The 17,839-nt window shown below is 39.5% G+C and overlaps 1 protein-coding gene and 1 long non-coding RNA gene across 9 annotated transcripts in view; one reads left to right on the top strand and one right to left on the bottom strand.

The window, feature by feature from the left end:
* Nucleotides 1–15,689, top strand: part of SMPX (small muscle protein X-linked) — a 66,866-nt gene extending 51,177 nt beyond the window's left edge. For 4 of the 8 annotated variants that reach the window (XM_042859082.2, XM_065579647.1, XM_042859081.2 and 1 more), the window contains exon 5: nucleotides 14,593–15,689. The gene's annotated coding sequence lies outside the window, so the exon portion shown is untranslated. Of the gene's footprint in view, nucleotides 1–573; nucleotides 5,740–5,992; nucleotides 6,581–6,910; nucleotides 11,681–14,592 lie in introns of those variants that run through there. The other 4 variants (XR_010596289.1, XM_005281528.4, XM_065579628.1 and 1 more) reach the window with 3 other exon arrangements.
* LOC122174561 (uncharacterized) lies at nucleotides 8,662–14,593 on the bottom strand. The gene is made up of 2 exons (XR_006176590.2): nucleotides 14,513–14,593; nucleotides 8,662–8,915 (listed from the first exon to the last, which is right to left on the bottom strand). It is a non-coding gene; the product is annotated as an uncharacterized LOC122174561 (long non-coding RNA).
* Nucleotides 15,690–17,839: the final 2,150 nt, after the last annotated feature.

Consider the following 17,839-nt stretch of genomic DNA (forward strand, 5'->3'; position numbering starts at 1 on the left):
AAGGCTTCAAGGGGAGAGTGGTCAAAGGGCTAGCTGCCACCCTGCTGCCTCTCACTGGAGGCAGGGAGTAACAAAAAGTGACTCACACTCCTCGACTCCCTGAGAACCATCACAATAATTAAAGACTGTGACAGTGATTCACCTATCACCTACCCCAATGTATATCTGACGTAACAATTGACTTAAGTGATGCTAGGGGTTCAGGTGAGAGGAGAATCAGGTCCTCTATTTTAATTTGTATGTACACGTAGACAGATTGTATTTTCCTTGATAACTTTTACATTACTTGCTGTTTGTGGGATTAATCTATAACTTTAACATTGTTTTAACATAGTGCTTTTGCATTTAATGTCCTAGCCTTTTTTTAAAAACCTCCAGCTCTATAAACCTTACCAGTCAGCAAAGAGTGCTTCTCAGTGTCACTTGTAATCTGCACGTGTACTTAACAAGCACCAACAGAGCTTCATGTATATCACAATTACGTATGTGCAGATTTTGCCATGCAATCTATCCCCGCTGCAGATCTGTATTCCAGAATTGAAGCTTTTCTTTTGTTTCGAATTATGTTTCTAGCCCACGTCGTTATGACGATAACCTTGAGAACATGAGCCAATCTTAAACAGAGGCAGCACTGTCTTCCTTGTAACTTCGCCCTGGAGAACATGGCAGTTGATTGGGACATCATGTGACTGGCAGTATGACAATAACACTAGACATCCATGTGAAATTAGAGAATCATTCCAGTGGTGTTTTGCTTCTAACATGGTTCATTCAGATTTACAAGAAAGTTTTGTGCATAATTTAAAAGAATGGATTCCTGTTTCATTGGAGAGCCACATGCCAGAACCAAATGAAATGTGAACATGGTTGAAATCTAAAATAAGCCTCATGTTTCAGATTTTCCTTGGCTTATTAACATGGCTTACTTTAAAAATAAAAGTTTTATTCATAGTTTACTAAATCCAATTATTAGTTTTATGGCAGAGACAGTCTGAGCTTGTGGTTGAGAGCTCTGTCCTGCAAAGACTTACTCACCTGAATAATTTGATATATGTGAGTAATTCCATTGATTTCAGTGAAACTATTTGCATGCATAAAGTTACTCATGTGCCAAGTCTTTGCAGAATCAGTCCTTCCGTCAAGACTCAAAGACGAATTTGGGTTTGATTTGGAAAATGGTGAAAATTTCAACAAAAATGGAAAAAAACCCACCACATTTTTTCAAAATTTCAGCAGAAAATGTTTACTTTTGGCCAATGAAAGAAGATCACACAGTCTAAAATGATCAGTTTTTGGCTGAAACCCCAGACATTTTGGAGTTTTCATTTTTCTGACAAAAATATCATTTTTTTAAGGGCAGCAGACTCTTGCCAGGAAAATGTTTAGTTTTGTCAAAATTCCAATTTTATGTTGAGATGAAAATTTTTTGATCAAACCTAGTACTATTCCTGGCTTTGCCTGAATCCTGGGCATGACATTTATCTTCTCCATGTCTCACTTTCCTTATCTGTAACATAGGGGTAAATATATTACCTACCTCAAAGTAATGTTAAAAGAGTATTTCACTAGTATATTTAAAGTACTTTGATATCTTCTGATGGAAGACCCTATAGAGGTGCAAAGTATTATTTGCATTAACTCTTATCTAATCCTTTTATTTTCTGACTAGACCTTCACCCCTGATTCTTTAAAAAAAATAAATGTGATAATTTGTGTTTCCTGTTGTGCTGGAAATGCCATTAATCATTAGGCGGCATCAAGACCATGACTGAATGAAGTTGGCATAGAGCTCTTAGTCCCTCAAGATTGTTAAAACGTTTCTCTTTTTTCCTCACCCTGTTGTTTTGTAATCATAACAGCTAAAGGCGATGACATTTACAGGGTTATAATTTTTTTTATATACAATCAACACACTGGTATTTATTTGTTCCTGAGTACAGGATCACTGGCTGTTTTTAGCACATTATACCTGACCAAGCCATAGCTTGTTCTTCTATGCAAATCTTGGTCCTGTATGCAAAACAAGTCCAAAGCTTGAAGTCCTTACTCAGTCAATGGGACTTGTGTGAGAGTAGGGAATAAGGTTTCCAAAAGTATCTAGTGATTTTGGGTGCCTCAGTTACTGGATACCCAACTTGAGACACTTTTAAAGGGGCCTGATTTTCAGAGAACAGATGCTCAGCACTTTCTGAAAATTGAATGTCTCAGAAGGGACACACAAACATTGGGGAACTAGTCGCTTTTGAAAAATCCTACTCAAGGACTTTAGGTTTGACCCTACAATAATGAGGCTGAGTGTAACACAGTTCACATATTGTACCTTCAGTGACCATGCCTCTTCTTGATCCTCATCCTGGTAGGTGCCTATGCTCTGACAGAACCTTCCCTTTAGCTGTTTTCCATCATGCCTTCAGCTGGTGGGCAACCAAGCTCTGGGATGAGCCCTGTGGCATGGAACTTGGACATTCACCTTCAACCCATCACTCCCGACGTATAAAAATATATTGAAAATACTTCTTTTTCAGCAGTATTTCCTAGTTTAGACCCCAGTCTTGCAACTGGCTGTGGGTGAGTGGAGCCCACATGGAAGCACTGAGTCACAGAGCCAGGGTCTTAATCACTGTCAGCCCCCGTAGAAGATTCTCCTTCACCCTTTTAAAAAAACAATGCTTTCTTTGGCTTTTTAGCATTTGATTTTCACAGTTGTCTATTTTGTACTGTACTAATGATCAGTTATAGTTTTAATTGTGTCCAACCTGGGACACTGTGTGTGAGTCTTTGCTTTTTAAAAATAAAAACCAGGGCATTGAATTTCTTTTATTTTAACACTGGGTGCTGACAATATCGCTCTGTTCCAATGGTGCCCCAAAACCCAGCTGCTGGCTCCTTTCCAATGGTTGATTTTCACTAAAGGTCTGATCCTAAAATGTAACAATCACTTCCGATTCTTACTGAAGTTAATGGCAGTTGATAATGCTCCGCACATCTCAGGAGGCAATTAATGCTTCACCCTATGCCTTTACTTCCTTACTGCTGCTGCAAAATGATTCCTGAGTTTCTATTGCCTAGATAGGATTTATCTCAGATCGTCTAACTGTAATGAAATGCTAAATTGTATTATACGGTTCAGCCACGAGGTGGTGCTGCATGCAACATACCTTATTTAAGCGAACCTTAGCCACACCTGGCAGAGTGTTAAAGGCTCTTATAGTGAACACAGACATCTGCGGAATATTTCTTTGAGGAGCAGGGCCGCCCAGAGGGGCGGGGGCAGTGGGGCAATTTGCCCCAGGCCCACAGGGGCCCCGTGAGCCCTGGCCCAGGGGCGGTCTGGGTCTTTGGCGGCATTTTGGCGGCGGGGGGCCGTTCAGTGCTGCCGAAGACGTGGAGCAACTGAAGGGCCCCCCGCCGCTGAAATGCCGCCGAAGACCCGGACCACCGCCGGGTGAGTACAAGCGCCGCAGCTCCCCCACTTTGCCCCACGCCCCCTGAATCCTCTGGGTGGCCCTGCTGAGGAGGAAGCTTTGTAGTAAGCTTTGCAACCTACCTTGTACAAGTTGTCTATGACACTAATTATGGGTAACGAAGAGCTAGAGCTATTCTGTCCTTGACAATTTCTTAATCAACTACAATGTCTTGTGAATTCTTTACTACTTTTAAGCATTTAAATTTTCATGTAACTTTATTAATAAACTATTTGTGTCCACTAGTGTGACTGGAAAGATCACCTGTTAGATCCTGTAAAAGGGGCTCTGTTCTAAGCATTCAGAACAGGCTGGAGAGATTAATAAGACTGGGACTTTTCAGCTTGGAAAAGAGACAGCTAAGGGGAGATATGATTCAGGTCTACAAAATCATGACTGCTGTAGAGAAAGTAGATAAGGAAGTGTTGTTTACTACTTTTCATAACACAAGAACCAGGGGTCACCAAATGAAATTAATAGGCAGCAGATTTAAAACAAATAAAAGGAAGTATTTCTTCACACAACACATAGTCAACCTGTGGAACTCCTTGCCAGAGGATGTTGTGAAGGCCAAGACCATAATAGGGTTCAAAAAAGAACTAGATAAATTCATGGAGGACAGGTCCATCAATGGCTATTCACCAGGATGGGCAGGAATTGTGCCCCTAGCCTCTCTTTGCCAGAAGCTGGGAATGAGCAACAGGGGATGGATCACTTGACAGGGGATGAATCACTTGTTCTAGTCATTCCCTCTGGGGCACCTGGCACTGGCCACTGTTGGAAGACAGGATATTGGGCTAGATGGACCTTTGGTCTGACCCAGTAGGGCTATTCTTATGGAGTGCCCATCCTACTGTCTCCCAAAGCAAAGGCAAGATAGGATGGCTGATAATTTAAAAGTGCCTCACTGAACTGAGAGATTTTCCCCCCTTGTGGTGCTTATTATACATGCGTATCTGTATCAGCCTAAAGAGTGAAGCAATAAGGAGAGAAAGATATATGCTTCCTAGCAGTACAGCTATACTCTCTGGGTTAACTTGTGCAGCAGTATTCTCCTCAGTAGATGCAACTAGTGGATCTTGGCAGGCATCACTCCATCTTGACAGTGTGATGATGACAACTTTCATTGTGTATTTGGAAGATATTGTTTTCCTTGCTTCTTGTTCGACATCACAAATTTCCCTAGAAACCCTCCAAAGAAAATTAAATGGGATTCTACAAGGCCTGTTTACACAGATGATGTTTTGTTGATGGGAATTCAGAGGGAAAACATAATGATAAACTGAAATAAGTTGTGAAAGCAATTGAGGGTGGTGTGCAAGAATTGAATAGAGAAAAGCATTCTACAGCAAACTGAACTACAGGTCTTAGGGCATGTAATTGGTGAAGAGGGAGTTGAGGGCAGCTCCAGGAAGAGTCAGAGCTGTAGTTAAAGTGCTGCTATCTAAAAATATCCCAGAACTGATGTAGTTCCTCTATATGATTACTAGTCTGGAGAAAATTATACCTAGTCTGGCCTCAAAAGTCCAAGTTCTTTATGAACTGCTTAAACAGACTCTCTGTGGATGTGAAATAAAGCACAGAATGTACTTTTGAGGCTATAAATAATCTGTTGCTCCCACCCCCAGTACTGGCATATTTTGATGTATCTACGTCTGTAGCTATTTCAACAGATGCCAAAAGCTGGGGTCCTGGAGAGTGCTACTTCATTTACAAGGAGATACCTGGAAGTTTGTAGCCTATAATTCCAGACAGTTTTCAGACTCAAGCCCAGCTATGCCCAAACAGAGAAAGAATGTTTGGTGGATGTATGGGCTTGCAAAGAAGTTAACAAGACATTTGCATGGTCGTGATAGCTTTAGGCTTGGGATGTACTACAAACCCCAGAAACTCAGGATGAGAGATGATCAAAAAATGAAGCCCTTTTTCATTACTATTTTTGTGAAAATAGTCTTTTTTTATTGGAAAATTTTGAAATTTGAAACTTTTCAACTGGCTCTGCTGTTACTGAAGCACACGTGTGTGTAGTTTGGAAATGGGTTGCCAGTGTCACCACAAAAACCAGAACTGATTCAAATGGCCACTAGCAAGAGTACAACTATAAATCGTATCCAAACTTATAGAACATGTCTACCTCAGGAATCCTATGTTCGGCCTATGACTTACATGTAATGAGAAGAATTCTCCATAGCTTGTATGATTATCTGTGACATTCATATTATAGTTGGACAGTCCTTTCAGGACAATGTACTGAAAAGTATAAATGAGGGAAACAGCAAGGCCTCAAAAATGTTGCAATGTTGTCAACCTTCAAAGTTAAAAAAGTCCCCTGGTCCTTAAAATTCTCGCTCAAAAGATACAGAGTGGAGATATGCCAAATCTAAGAGGACTCAGTTTTTCTTTTTTAATCATCAGAATCCAGTTTATCCGAACTTAAACTAGGAGATCTAATACTGATAAAAATGGACGAGGTAAAATATGGGTAGCAACATCAGCTGTTGTCATTGACTATAGCTATACCCCAATAGCCTCCATAATTAAGAGTGATCGAGGTATTGAACACAGAAGAACCAGATGACATGTTCTGCTCGTTCCAAACCCGGCTGAGAAGAGTTCTAAGCCTTCAGTGCCCTTGGGATGTGATAAACAAACTGAGCCAGCTGGATGAAATTCTCCTGAAGAGCAGAAAGCGAACCCAGCTGGAAGAAGAGTGAAGCTGATGGCTCATCTGGACAATCTGTTGTTGAATATTGATTCTTGATAAAGATTGTTTTTACAGCAAAGCATTTGCTGTGAAAGAGAGACTCTGAGGGCATAGGGATGGTTTCTTCAAAACTATAATTCTTTACCATTGTCACATGACTGATTTGATGACAGCCAATCACGTGTGCTGATTTATCTGAGTAAGAAGTACATTTAATTGTTTAAGATCCTTGGAGAAGTAATTGACTTCTACTGAATCATTATCAGGGCTTACATAAAACCTGGCCATTTCAATTCTGAAAGTTAAAAGATTTTTAATCTGAAAAAAGAATTGCTGTTGTATTATTTCAACTGATTTAAAAACCGAATTAAGATAAATACATCCACCCAGAATAAAAAATTCTCACCTCTAATGTGTTCATTTATTTCCTTGTTCATGCTGATTAATGTCCACATAAATTGCTTGCACAAATCAATTGGTGTGCCCCTGCAGTCTCCAAATATAAAGGAGGGTAGCCTAGCAACCACTCAGAGACTAATAATACTGCATTTTGACCAAAAGTCTTCCAAACAGATGCAAACACATACCCTTATCTGTTCTTTATTTATTACCTCTTAAACTCTCATGCTGGCCATAGGTCAACACAATGCCACAGTTGACAATTGCCTTTAAATTTACCCTTCACATATTGGTCTGAAACAGCCCTCAGCGGCCACCATGCTAAATTGTCACTCTTCTGCAGGAGCAATTGTTAATTCAGCATTGGGGCAAACAGCAGCCCGGCAAGAAATGTGGCAGCAGAAATGACGACAATGGTATCCCAGCAAGAAATAACAGGAGCAGTGCATCAGGTGGAATGGTTTTATGTCACACTTTGCCCAGCAGTCTGAAGGTCTATTTCTGTTCACTAGATATTCTGCTACACAAACTCTATCGGCGCTTCCTTGTGCACTTCCTACTAAGCTACAATATTGCAAAAAAGTCAAAATTTACCTTAATTCCCACTGTTATCATCACTACACGGAGATGCAATTCAACTTGAACAATAACAGGAAGGAAAGCAAGGATAGAGATGTTAAAGCTGTTTAATAATAAAGATGGTCAAAAGGTTATTGTCAACAAACATGGTTTCAAGAAATATTTTTTTGTGTGGAAAAATGTCATTTTTGTCTACATAGTTTGTTTTTCGATGAAATTTCAAAATTAATTTTTTTGACTTTTTTTTAAACCTTGTGGAGAAAAATGTCACTGCTCTTATTTACTTTTAGCAGTCATCCCCACCACCTCCCTTTTCCCCCCAACTGGGCGAAGTGAAAAATAGTTTTAAAAAAATCTTTCATTTTTACATTTTTTGTCAATTAACTTTAGTTAATGGAAAGTAAGAGGGCCAGTCTCCCTTTGCTAACTCAACCCTCACCCAACATAAGCATGGATATTAGAACTTCTCCCTCTAATCCTGTTCTCAGTGCTAATATGTATAACTGGAACACATTTGACTTCCTACTGTCTCTTCCACCTTTGCTGACTACCAGTCCAGATATCCCACATATAATATAAATATTAAATCGGATGCAAAGGAGAAGGTGATCTCAACAGATGGTGCCAGTTGAAAGGAAGTAAGGGCAACATGATAAGGCAACTAATTAAACCAACTAATTAAGACAGAGCCATTAAAACTTCAAGTCTCTTGCCTGCTAAATGGCAAAATTAGGGTATCCAAATTTTCCTTTCACTGTACCAATTCCCTAAAGTAAGCTGCCAACTAAGGATATGGCCCTGAATTTATTTTTTGCATGTTTTCCTTCTTTAGTTCTGTGTGTTTGGAATATCATCCCAATTCTGCTTCAGACTTATGAAAGTTCATGAACTCTGTCCCCTTCTTACTTTACTGAATTTAATATCTTTCATTCCCAGGATGCTTATTTGTTTTGAGTGCCCAGCTATCATTTAAAAGCTCTGAGGATAAAAGTCTTTTCTGTGGCTTCTGACATCTCTAAAGGAAACCTTTTCCATTGTAATTTGCTCCTTTCTCCCTCTTTTAAAATTCTCACCCTTGTCCCTGCCCATTTACTGATGTTTTCCAATAACTGCAATGATTTCTCTTTAATAGTTTGCTGAATTTGCATGTTGTCAGCATATAGCACATGGGAAATATGCTGGATGTTTTCTGTTGATTATAGTGTATAAGAGGTTTGTGATATGGGCACCTGGTCAAACTATAATGCTAAAGGGAAGGGTTAATCTTTATTCCAAACTGTATAAAGAGATGCAGTACTTTTTCTTCTCTTTTTATCTCTGCATGTGTAACTGTGGCAGTGGTGAGTAACATATCTATAAATGGGTCCTGGTGAGAAGTAAACATCATGTGGTCTCCAGTTTGGAAGCTTGTTGAGTGGGAGGCATTTACTGCATCTTTGGGCTCGCAGAACAATTGCTTGTTTTCTATTAGGTACATATTTGGTGCTAATAATATGCACCTGTTTTTTGCAAAGATAATGTCACATGTAAAAGTTGCATCATTAAAGTGGCAGAGTCAAGCACTCAAAGGCTAGGAGGGGCATGGATAGAGATTGATCATGCAACTTTAATTCAACCCCCTAGCACATATGCATTAGGATACAGTCTTTAACTATATAAGTGAGTCACACATACATACCTCTATATTATAGTGTCCCTCCCATCTAACCATTAGAAAGGATCACTCCATGTTTTTAGCATTAAACTTGGCCATTTCATCCCACAACATCCTGAAATGCAACACACAAGATTTCAGCCCAAACACAGATTTATTTCCCTTTTTAAAAAAATCCTTCTCTCACATATTTTAGTCACTTATAGTTTAGTAAAATAGCAGAATATATTGACAGTTTGGAATCATTGCTGCAGCATTTGAGAATGTAATTTTTAATCCACTGCCAGTTAGTCAATAGTCTGGTATTTGGGGGGGGGGGGGAGAGATAGAGGAGAGATTTATGTTTGGGAAAAAAAATCTCCTGAGTATTTGCAGGTCAGTAATGTTATTCCAGTGTATTTTGTAAGTTTGCATCAATGTTTGGTCTTACCCAGATTAGATCACTTCCTATTTTCAAACGCCCGTCATTGAATTTGTTACAAGATTAGCAAACGACAGTTCTCACTCTTGTTCCCATTGAAATCAATGGCAAAAGCCTTATTGACATCACTGGGAGCAGGACTGGGCTACCAAGAATCTTGTGAATTTTAGAATGAAAAAGTAGAGGGTCTTGGGGATAGGAAGGGACATGAAGTCCATGATTCAGGAAAGCATTTAAGCACATGCTTAAGACCATCCCTAATCAGGACAGTGCTTAAGCATGCACTTAACTTTACACATGTGTTTATATCCCATTGATTTATTTAAAATGATCAGAGTAGCGTGACGAAAGATGGGAGATGATTTGCGTGGCACAAGAAATACTGGTAGAAAGGCTACAGCAGCTGAAAAATAACCAGAGGAGCATAAGTATGAAAATTATTAATGTATCATCTAGTATCCTAGTTTTGAGTTCAAACATTCCCATTGATCTCCGTAGGAGTTTGTATTCTAAAAATAGACTGCATTTGCTGAGAGACAGCAAATTGGAGCAGCATAGAGAGAGTTCAGAGCAGATTGGAACCCGCAGGGAGCTAAAAGAGGGGTCGGTGAGCAAGGAAACTCATTTGGCAATTAGTAGCAATTCTAGAGAGCTGGGAGAGCATTGGAGAATAAGGTAATTGTAACAAATATGACAATTTCACGTAATATCTTTGGGGGATCTTACTATATTAAATTTATGTGGGCCAGGGATTGTTTGTAATTCCATGGGGGAAGGTGACCACAGCCCTCTAGGAACTAAGAGCAGTGCTGGGTGATTAGACAAATTCACTCAGGTTGTAATGTCTCCAGAGAGCTACCACCACCTGGAGAGACTTATATACACTGCTTCAGACTGGATTCTCCAGAGACCAACAGAGAAAGACAGGACGTTTGGATAAACAGCCTGAGTTTAAATGGACTCCGAGCCTTCTTTCTGATCCAGCAAACTGAAGGACCTATTGTCCAAGGCAGCGGTAGGTTGGAAGGGCTGACACAGGCCAGAGGCTTTGTGGGAGCTGGGGTGAGCTCTGATAAGCTTATTAGCATTTGTGTAGGTCCTCTGTAATGCTCTCACCTTAAGAATAAACGTACTTGCTTAAAAAGCGCTGTGTGGTAACTTATAACTATGGGCAATTAACCTGTTCCAGAGAGAAAGCAAAGCTCAGGCAGTCTGGCTTGCGAGGAACTCACAGTGTAGGCAGGGTACTGTGCAACTTGCAAAAACCCTGGTCAGGAGGGAGAGATGCATGTCACTACCCAGGAGAGGTGATGGCTGAGGGAGCGGTGAGCCTAGAGTGGGAGCCCTTGCTGGACCACAGTTGCCCTGAACTGTGACAGTAATATTATTAGTGTTTGTTAATTTGTGAACCATTGCTCATAACTATTACAGCAATTCGCTAAATTAAAACAAATTAAAACATGAAGAGCTTGATTCCGTACTCCACCTACACAGGGGCAATCCTCGACTGGGAGGCTCTGGCTGAGTTAGGCTCACTTTGTATTTCATAAGTGGTGCAAAGTGAACTTGGTGGACTGGGGAATACAGCTCAAAGAATTTAAAATGTTCAGTAAAAAAAAAAAAGAAGAAGAAAAACTCCCGCAAAACATATAGATTGCTGGCATGATGCAGTAGGGGAACCAGTGTGGTCTAGTGGATGGAGCACTGGATTGGGAGTCAGGAGTCCTGACTCTGCCACTGACTGGTTTTGTAGTATTGGACCAGTCACTTCACCTATTTGTGCCTCTGTTTCCCCTCCCAATTTTTTATTTGTCTTGTCTATTTAGACTAATAAGCACTTCAGGGCAGAGACTCTCTCTCACTGTCTGCTTATAAAGTATCTAACACAATAAGGCCCCAGTCTCAACTGGGGCCATAAAGCAGTACAAAAAATAATATGAATAACTTTGTCTGGCATATGCTATAGATTTCAATAGGAGTTGAGAGTCAAAGGACTGGATTTATAAGCAAGGGACAGTTATAGTAAGGGGAAGGTCCTAGGAGTGGATGGTGGAACTGAGCAAGTGACTGAGGTGACCCAAGCAGTTAAACCACTTGGATATCAGTAGCATATTAATACTGTATATAGCAGCATGTAGTTTTACTTTACAAACTCCCATCAATATCAACAGAGCTCAGCTTACACACACAGAATAGTAGATATTTGGAGGAATATAAACTGATATACATACCTGATGATTGGGTCTAAATTAGCTGCTACTACTCAAGAAAAAGACCTTGGAGTCATGGAGCAGATGTTTTTAGAGAACTATCCACAATGTGCAGCGGCAATCAAAAAGGCTAACAGACTGTTAGGAACCAATAGGAAATGGATAGACAAGAAGGCAGAAAATATCTTCATGCCACTATATAAATCCATGGTATGCCCACACTTTGAGAACTACGTGCAGTTCTGGTCACTCCATCTCAAAAAAGATTATTAGAACTGGAAAAAGTACAGAGAAGGGCAACAGAAATGATTAGGGGTATGGAACAGCTTCCACATGAGGAGAGATTAAAAAAACTGGGAACTGTTCATCTTAGAAAAGAGACGACTGGAGGGGGGGGGGGGAAGATGATGGAGGTCTATAAAATCATAAATGGTATGGAGAAAGTGAATAAGGAAGTATTATTTCCCCTTCACATTCCATAAGCAGCAGGGGTCACCCAATGAAATTAATAGGCAGCAGGTTTAAAACAAAAGGGAGTACTTCCTCACACAATGTGCAGTCAACCTGTGGAACTCATTGCCAGGGGATGTTGTGAAGGCCAAAAAGCATAACTGAGATCAAAGAAGAATGAGAAGATCATGGAGGATAGATCCATCGGTGGCTATTAGCCAAGATGGCCAGGGACACAATCCCATGCTCTGGGTGTCCCTAAACTTCTGATTGCCAGAAGCTGGGACTGGACAACAGAGCAAGGATCACTCAATAAATTGCCCTATTCTGTTCATTCCCTCTGAAGCATCTGGCACTGCCTGGCCACTGTCGGAAAACAGAGCTAGATGGACCAATTGTCTGATCCAAGATGGCCATTCTTATGTAAGAGAGTAGAACTGAGGAAATAAGTGAGGCTCAAACTGGTGTAAGAGGGAGTTAAGGGAAGATTAGAATTGGGAGATGGAAAACAGGGGAGCTTTCTGACTTGCATTGACATCATAATGGCTCCTTTGTAGTTGTGCTGTCAATGGAGATACCCCTTTCTGGAAATACAATATTACTGACTAAGATGTTTATTGTGCTATAGTGAGGTTAAAAATCTGACTCAAGCCCATTAAACAAAGGAACCCTAGTTAAAGCAGCTGCTCATTATTTATATAAAACAATATCTTACACTGGCATCTTTCAGCTTGAAGGATCACAAAATAATTTACAAATTAAGGGCCAAATTATGCTATTAAGTGTACACAGCCTGGCTTGCACCGATGTCAGTAAGAGCCCTGCATGCATATCTGAGGGTAGGGTTTGAGTGAATGTCACCAGAAGTACAGTATTTCCATTCACCTCTGGCTGAAAAGCAGCCACACCTCTTCGCATTCAGCAACAGTCACACAGCAGGGAACTGAAACTGGAGGGAGACTATATGTGGGCAGAATGTAATTACCCAGGTTGGAAGGCATGTGTGTTTGTGTGCTGGGAATCCATCAAGCAGACTTTTAAAACTTTGAAGTTATTTTTGTCATTTTACAAATATAACAACTTGCAGGTGCAAGGGATTTGAGTAGTCAGAGCTCTCAAACCAACAGTGTCTTTCTGAGGCTATGTAATACTTGAGCGGCCAAATTCTGGGCACAGTCCGGTGTAAATCTGGTGTAATTCTACCAACTTCAGTTGAGTTCCTTCACATTAACACTGGTGAAAGTGAGACCAGAATTTGAAAAGATGTCCAACGAAAGCCATTTGTCTGTGAGATGCCTTGAAGGAAATTCAGGCTGAAATTAAGGGACAGGCAGCTGATAAACATACAAAGCCAAACTGAGATGTGATCAGGCTGCTTTGATGACTATCAGGGATAAACAGTGTTTGAAACATTCTGTGAACATTTTTTTACCTCATTCTTTTAGACAAAGAATTCATTTTCTTAATTAATTTGACTTCTTTTCCAAAAAGTATGTAACATGTCCAAGCCATCAGGATTAGTCATGCGGGATTATTTGGTATAGCACTTCTAGGTCCTCTCTTATTTGTCTCTGCTGTAAACTGATCAGTCCCAGTCTCTCTTCCATTTTTGTTCCGATTGATAAGGCCCCCACATCTTAGGAAGTGCAACAAAATCAGTATTTATGCAAAATATTGTGAGCTATAAACCGTGGTAATTTTTCTTGGTGCTATGACTGTTTAATTTTCTGAGAAGTTTAGTAAAAGTTTATTGAGTGCAATAGAGTTTACACCAAATACAGGTATCCGGAAAATACTTAAAATTTTACTGATTAAACAAATATCCCAAGAGAGCAAATTTCCTGCATTTCAAATCTGGTATTTCCTCATTATTGACCTGATCTGTACGATTGAAATCAATGGTAACACTTCCCTTAACTTCAAAGAGAACAGGATTAGACCCTATGCAAGGTTAGACATTAACTAACTATTTAGGCAAAAAAACCTGGGTGCCAGCAGCAGCCACAACATCCAACTGTTAGGATGTACAAAAATAGGGCAGAAAATATTGTATCATATGCTCTCACCTACAGTAACGTATTCAGCGCTGTCATTCAAAAGAGAGACAGCAGAAATAGAGGCGAAGAGAAACTTCCATATGAAGAGAGACTTGAAAAGGCTGGGACTGTCTAGAGAGGCAATGAATAAGAGGGATATGATAATTGTGTACAAACTAATGAGTTGTATAGAGAAGGAAAATTAGGTGCTCCCATGTACTTCCTCATAGTTAAACAACCAGGGGACATTCAGTGAAATTGAAAGGCAATACATTTTCAACGGATGAAAGGAAATACTGTGGTGTTTTTTATGTTTATGCAATGCATATTTATTATTTATCCTGTGGACCTCATTGCCACAGGGTGCCATAGTGGCCAAGACCTTAGACAGATTCATTAAAGAATAAGACAATTTGAAGAATCATGAGGACATCCACAGTTTCATTAGATGTGAACTGTGGGTAGAGGAAGGTACCACATCAAAATGATGGTATTTTACACCCACTTTGTATTCCACTCTGCACAGGTGTGAATGACTACACAGTGTGCAAGGCAAATTGCAGGTGCTAAGAATATATTTTCATTAAGAACTTACGTGAACTTCCATGTTTTCTCAAAAAATATCCATGAACTCAATGTCAAATGATGCATTGTCTGTTTTTTTTTATCTTGCAGATCTGAAAAGAGAAACAGAATGAAATATAATGAGTGCAGATTATTGAAATATTTTATATATTTGTACGAAGATTATGAACTTCCTAAATACAAGATACTCCTTAAAAATGTCCTCTTTGTACATTTATATCCCTTTCTTGTTGTCTATTTTGCATAATGTAAAAAGTACTGGTGACATAACCTAGCACAAAACAGAAAGTGGTGAACCTGTACATATTCAGGAATAAGTTTATTTTATGAGCAGAGAATAATGTAACTCATAGTTTGAGTAAATCAAATAAACCATTTTTCCGGGGGAAAGATCTTCTTACTAGTTGATTTTTTTCTCTTGCTGTTGAAAATAGATGATATTGACATAACAGTTTCATGGATAAAGTGTTTTAATGAAAGCGCAGATTGCAGGATTAGTAAAAGTTCATCTATTCTATGCTTTACTTTTACATATTAATGATTGGTTAATGGATGGGTTTGAAATTCTGTAAAATAAAGAGTTAAAGTAAGGTGAAAATCTTTACGTATGCTCTTTGAAGATGAATTCATCCTAAATTCCTCCTTTGCTGTAGAGCTGCAGTATTTTCTTTTGCCTAAAAATGTAAAATGCACTGTTGTTCACATATTTATGCATTGCTTTTACATTGTACAAAACTTGGTGACAGAAATGTGAGGTAAAAAGATCCTTAAATAGAACCTGGTTCAGGAAAGCACGTCTGTTCAGGAAAGCTCTTACGCACATGCTTAAAATTAAGCGCACACTTAAGTGCTTTTCTGGAATTGTGGGTCTTAAAACCCAATCCTGCAACCCTTACTGAAGCAAATAGTCCCACCAATTTTGATGCAACTACTCACCTGAACAAAGAATAAAGAATCAGGCCCTTAGAAGGTAATATAAAATACTGTCTCCTATACATTTTTCCACTGTATTAATATTGCACAGAAATTGAGTATGATCAAACAGATCTTTAAATATTATGATTAAATGTGAAACCCACATGCTTGTTTTATATGGAATGTACATAATGAAGATTGTTTAAGGCATATTCTATTTTTGGAAATGAAATTTTATTGTTGGAGCAATTCAATACATTGTATTTCCTTGGTCTTGTTTATGTCATTTACTCACTGTGGAGGGACTGTTCTGGTAATGGTATTCATGAGTTTTCTACCAGTGACTGTACCTGTTCTACATGCAATGAAATCTGCCTGGACTGCTTGTAATTTATTCTATTCAAATAAGGATAATTATTCTGGTTAGAAAACAGGTTTCCAACGGAATGTTCCTAACAGTGACATATGTTTAATGCAGGCAGCAGTTTCTCATTTGCTACAATGACAGGATACCAAAGTCAGCCACTAATATCCTTACATTTTAAGTCGTTACAGATTATATTTGCATGGCTCTATACAGGAAATTATACAGGATTCTCAGTCACTTCAACTCAGGAAAAAAGTACATGCTTGTATTTTGGCTTTAAATAAGCAATATCAGTGTAGTTTACTAGCTTGCTTTATCCTATACATGTGTAGCTAATTCCCCTTTATGCACGCCGCAGCCCTAAAGCAAGAGTGTCTAAGGTGAAATTAGAGGAAGTGTCAAGATCCAGAATGCAGCAGGCGCATCTTTCATTTCCACATTGACAAGATTAGCGTGACTGATCAAGAAAGAACAATTTCCCATATACTGCTTATCACTCACTGCAATGCAAAACATTCTCTGGAAAACGTCATCCTTTGGAGTTTTACACAATCTCCAACTGCTTGCAAAATTCACAAGTGGAGATGTTTACTTTGTTCTATTTCTCAGGAATCTCAAGGCACTGAATTTTAAACAGACCACAAACATTCATAGCTGAATAAGATACAGATATGCATATTTCCTACTATTTTACGAACTTTTCCTCTCTATAGTTAATTAACAAATTCAGCTAATTAAATATACCTTGGTAAAGTCCCAGGTTATCTCAGCAATGCTCATGTTCTATTACTTAATATCTAACTTTCCAGAAAGAAGAGACAACAACTAGATGGAAAGAAGGGAAGGGTGGATTGAAAGTAAATGAACAGAATGCACATATCCTGGAATCAGAGATATGGTATCAATTTTCTATTTTGATCTACACCATTGTTTATCACTGCTGTAGTGATATGCATTCTTTTACTGGAGCCCGTAAGAATTACTTGTAAGTGTTTTTAGATGCACAGCAAATTTAGGTCATGCCAGAATTAAGGTTGCCTGTGCAATCTTAATTCAGCCCGCCTGTGTACATGCATTATGGTACAGGTTTTAATTACACAATCACATACTATTTTTTTTCCAGAGGACTCTGGCCTCAATTAAGTGATCAATATCTATCCTGTGCACTAAATAATTAAATATTTTGTTTTCGTCTTGTTGCGCTGAAGACAGAATTATAATTTCCTCATGGGCTTTTCTCTGGAGCTCCTCATTATAGTATCCGACTATAGTATCACCAACAAAAATAAATGTATTTTCACAACACCCATGTGAGCTAAGTGGCTATTAGCCCTATTTAACAGATGGGAACTGAGGCACAGAGAAGTTAAAGTCAAAAGTATCCACTAATTTTTGGTGCCCAATTTGAAATGCTGAAGACCTGATTCTTTACTTAGCATTACAGTATGTTCAAACCATAGCTCCCAGTTGCAGCCGTGAGAGCTCAGCACTTCTGCAAGTCAGACTCAGAGTCCCAAGCCAGGCATCCAGAAAAGGAGCATCACATCAGAACTCTGTGGCAGTTCTCCAGGGTAGTATTCAACTTCCTTAACCATGAGCCCATCCTTTTTCTTCCTGCAATTCCCTGCCTCATTCACTGCACACCTTCCGACTTCTGCAACAAATGAAGCAGGGATCCTTCAGAGAACAACCTCTTTTACTATACAACTCTGATTCGTCACCAGAACAGGGCCATCCTGTGTACTGAATGAGACAGAGGTCTTATGTGATCATGTACTCACCTCTTTCCCCTCACCCTCTGGTCTCCTTGCCCAGCTAGTCCCAGTTTCCTACCTGGCTCCTCATCCAATCACAGTCTCACCCATAGCTACTGGCTTGCAGTCTCCCTTTACTATTGCTGTCCTGGTTCCCAGTACCAATCTCCCTCTGGCTCTCAGTCTGCCTTTCCCTCAGGCTCTCAGTCTGCCTTTCCCCCAACTCCCAGTGCCATTCTTCCTCCGCCATCCTCCAGTCCCAGTCACCTTGTACCAATCTACCCTCTGCACAAATCTGGCT

This window comes from Chrysemys picta, chromosome 1 (genome assembly GCF_011386835.1).
Source record: "Chrysemys picta bellii isolate R12L10 chromosome 1, ASM1138683v2, whole genome shotgun sequence".
NCBI lineage: Eukaryota > Metazoa > Chordata > Testudines > Emydidae > Chrysemys > Chrysemys picta.